The sequence below is a fragment of the Morone saxatilis genome, unplaced genomic scaffold (assembly GCF_004916995.1).
Source record: "Morone saxatilis isolate NCDOM2014 unplaced genomic scaffold, NCSU_SB_2.0 Contig2, whole genome shotgun sequence".
Taxonomy (NCBI): Eukaryota; Metazoa; Chordata; class Actinopteri; family Moronidae; genus Morone; species Morone saxatilis.
In genome coordinates, this window is record NW_023339762.1 from 10,657,208 (window position 1) to 10,661,858 (window position 4,651).

General features: G+C 40.0%; 1 pseudogene; it reads right to left on the reverse strand.

The window, feature by feature from the left end:
• Positions 1 to 126: 126 nt before the first annotated feature.
• On the reverse strand, positions 127 to 2,430 carry LOC118330343 (annotated as a pseudogene).
• Between the last annotated feature and the right edge of the window lie 2,221 nt (positions 2,431 to 4,651).

Here is a 4,651-nt window from a genome sequence, read left to right on the forward strand (position 1 = left end):
ATCAGGACATCTACCAGCAGTAGGTTCGTCTATTACACTGGTTAGAAATATTATACGGTAAATAAAGCCTGTTTCGCATTGGCTCAATAACTGTACACTACAGCTTTGCATACATGACTATTTCCATGCATACTGAAGGTCCACACAATGGAGTGGAGAGCATTGTGGCCAAGATCAAGAGAATCATCAGCCTCTTGCCAGGACCTAAGCAGGACTCTTGTGCTGACCAGAAGCCAAAGCTAACTCTTGCTGCATTAGGGAGGGGAGGGAGGGGGGGTAAGTGGTTCAACCTAGCTTATGAGGACTCGCTTCTGTCCCTGAAAATAAGGAGATTTTAGAGTGCTTCTCCTTGTTATTCTCCACAGCCCTCAGTAACATGTTCTGTAGATCTCCTGCAGGAGGGGTGAAGTGAGGTGTCCTCTGTCTTTTGATCTCCTGCACAGAGCTGTGCATGCTCAGTGACTAGCTGCCGAAGGTCAGCCAGCTTCTGCAGCAGCTTGGGGAAGAGGAAGTGTCGTCGGGGTGATTGGCCAGTATGGAGCTGGTAGCACACCTGCACAATGCTCTCCTGCATTCGCTCGATGTGCGCCACATTCACCAGGCCCGGTCGTCTAATCACAGAAGGACAAAATAAACTTGAATTAGACTCCCTTGATATAATCTCGTTGGATAAAATCATTCAATAAGAAGGTACTAACAGAGTGCTTTTACAATTCCTGCCTTTTGTAAAAATATGAAATATACTTAGATAGTTACAAGTTCTTAAGGCAAAAAGAGAAGAATATATAATATTCCATACAGAAATTAATAGTTTAATTATAATATTATGTTATTTTTCCTGCATCCTCACCTCCACAGCAGATGATGGCGGCACAAAACAGAGCCAGGTCACTGTCATCCAGCTCAGCCGTTAAACTTCATTGCAAACTGGAACCTTCGCTCCATCATCTCACTGAACGGTCGCCGCAGGCTCTTGAGGAATTTCCGCGTGATGAAGCCTGAGCCATACGCTACAAGAAGCGTCCTTGTTCATGCTGGAGGCGAGCATGGCGAAGAGGGCCTCGTACACGCCATATTTCAAAAGAGTCACCTGATCGTTTGAGGTCCAGGCTCGAGAACCGGGGACGACTTTGCAAACTCTTGTGCAAGCTGGTGACGGTTTTACGATGTGCACTGGCAGCAGTGGAAATCCAGAACTTCTGCCTCCCTGTCCTTCATGTTCCTGCTGAACCAACCATCTTTGCCACCAAGCGTCTGCTCTGCCAGCTGGAGGGTCTCCCATGTCATGGATGACGAAGGCTGTTTGACAATAGAGAATGACACTCACTTTAGAAGTGTAAAATATGATTATGAAAATGTGTTGTCCAGTACAGTGTGTAACTGTGATTTTTGCCCTACGTAAGTAAAACCTATCTGTCACATAAATATGGAAAAGCTGAATCATCAAACCCTCACTATGTGATAATACTAGTGGACTGCGTGTTTACCAAATCACATACTGAAAGGAGAGCTAAGGCCAGGCTGTATTGACACTTGAAATATTTCCACAATGACACAATTACACTCCTTGACCCTCTACATAATTAGAATGAAATAATTATGGTTGCTTTCTTAACCTCAAACAGAGTGTGAGGTGCAAATCATTTCTCTAGAAATACGAGCTTATGTGAAGTCATGTCGGAGCAAAGAGGGCTCACCAGGCAACTCAAAATGTCAAAATTAAGAATCATTTGAACTATTGCCTAGTTGACCAAATGCTCTTTCATAATAAAAAGACACATGCCACAATCCTAATAATGTGGTTGGAGGTACACAGGTAAGTAAAGGTACAGTAAGCACTGCTAGCAGTGACAATTCTAATAATGTTTCTAGCTGTGTCACTGTTCACAAGTGGACAAATACAACTCTGAAGAGCAGCTGCACCTGCTACTGCACCATATATCAGAGCACTGACTCATGAATGCTGGTTGCTAAATTGGTAGAGGATTTTTGTCATGACGTGTTTAATTTTGTGAGACTTTTGTCAACCACACAAGGATCGATCATGGCTAACTTGAACAGACATTCCCAATAAACAGTAAATTGATATAGCAACACTGAATTTCTGAAGTGTATGTAAATTTTACAGTCTATTTTACATTTTGGTAAAAGAAAAAAACAAAGCTTGTTTTGGGTTTTTTTTCTTCTATATTTTTTGGGGTTTTATTACCTTTAATGGATAGATGATAGATGGATACAGTGACAGCAAAGGGGGGAGAGGAAGAGGGGATGACACAGCAAAGGGCCAAGTTGGTTGGAGTCGAACCAATGCTCTAACAGGTGCTACCCACAAGCCCTTGTTGACTCTTAAGATTTCCACACGACAGAATTGATCTCATTTACCCTGCAGCTACACCTTAATGGGTGCTTACATAGAGGTTTGTAGGCCATTGTTTCTAATAATATTAATACCGTTTATACTAAAGCAAGAGCCAGGGGGCTATACTTTTACGTTAGACCCAGAATGCTGCGGCAGGAAAAGAGATCATATTATCCTGTATAACGCTTATTTGCAACTGGCCCTGTAAAATTCTGATAGATTTAAAATCCCTCCTCCCTAAAACCCTGTCATGGTCAGGTACCCTGCGCTCCCAGAATACATGGTTACTGCAGTTCCTATAGTCTCTAAAGTAGAACATGAGCCAGAGCCTTCAGCTACCAAGCTCCTCCTCCCGTAGAACAGCAGGTAGAGCCCTCTCACATTTAAGAGTAGGGCTAAGATCACTTCTTTGATAAAGCTTATAGTTAGGGCCTGGATCCAGGTGAGTCCTAATCCATCCTTAGTTATGCTGCTATGGCCAAAGACTGCAGGGGACTTCCCATGATGCACTGAGCTCCTCTCTCCTCTCTTCCTGTCTATCTGTACACGAATGTAGCTTTTATTTTTATCATTATTGTTATTACTCATATTTTACTAATCATATTTATTTAAGCTTTTTTGCATTATTATTTTATAATTGTGCACATGAAGAGGCCACTCTATACTCTATATTTAGTCGTCATACATTTTGTAGAAAATGAACATGCTAAAGACCTAGAGTGAGGGAATGTCGATGAGGAAATAGCGAAAGAATTCATGACTCATGGTTTTGAAAAGGTGTATGTAAATCTGAGAGAATGTTCCCCGACCCCAATCTGCTTATCCAACCAAAATCTCTTAAAATCATCATGAATTTATTGAAATTCATTCGCAAGAAATGGACCTTGTGTTTATAATTACATCACATTGTATAAACAGAGTGTACTGTACATAGCTGAAATGATCACATTGACTTGCCCGCTCCAGCTTTTAACTCATGAGGTATACAAGGTACTAATGATGATCAACTTTTGTATTCCTCTGTTTGGTAAATACTTTAAAATGTTTGAAATTTTATAGTAAGTGTAGTTATGTACTGTATGTTCTTTTTGCTTAGATGCCACAAACTTGTGTTTTAATTAAATTGGATCATATTTTTATATGAAAGTATATATGTATGATTAAATCGGATAATTGTTTATTTGAAATAGGACGACAAAAGAGCGCAGTGTAAATAGATTTATGGGTAACAGGGCAATTGGTAATTTGAATATCCATAGATCTGAATCCCGTTGGGGACATTCCTTTTGTTAATTGCTAGATGGAGAACCATCAGTGCTGCAATAGGCAATTCTGTTCATTTTAACTGTATTTCATTTACATGTTAAATTAAGCTCATATGATTTAAACTGAAAACACTTGCGGGCTGTACTAGCTCACAACGTTGAGTAGTTTAAAACTTGGCCTTTGACCTTTTGAATGCAATGAAAACTACATTTAACATTTGAAAGGTCAAGCGACAGCTCAGCACTGATCATACAATACTGGTCTCCTCTTTTTATACTCTGTTCTCAGGTTACACGTTCAAAAACATATATGCACAGAATTTCATCATTATCAGAAATCATCCATAGTTGCCTCCTCTTATCGAACAAATCAACGTATTTTGTTTTTTTATTTTTTACACATCACATCTCTCTCTTGATCAAATAGAGAAACTGAATGCCCTCATAATTTGCCATTCAGGCCCATTCGCCAACATTACATGTTATTACAGTAAATAAGATGCAGTAATGAAAATGCAGTATATACTGTTTTATAATCCTGTTTTTGTCATTTTTTGTCTGACTTTTCTCTCCTCACACGCTGCTATATTGTACTAACTCACCAAACATTTCTTATGCCATGAGTAGATTACTGACCTTCAAGCTGCCGCTACTTATATATTATATCTTCTCACATAATGTCAGTCCCACGTGCAGAATTCATTCAACGCAGCTCAGTTTTTTCCACTCACAGGTCCCTGGGACTTGGATATCCCAGGGATAAACCACAAACAATCTGTGCCTTGGTGTGTGCCCATGCCATACAACACTATAGATTCAGAAAAAGAAACTTGACTTGTTCACACACACACTTTTACTATTGTAAACTGTTGGTGTCGTCAGCTAGAGTTGCTGATTGTGACACAGTAGGGCAGTGCAGACGGGAATTATGTCACCGCAGATTAAGGAAACTATCCTATGTACAGCAAGACAGAGGCTCAAAAGTACTATTGGAGCTTTATTTTACCATACAGAACAGTAACAATTA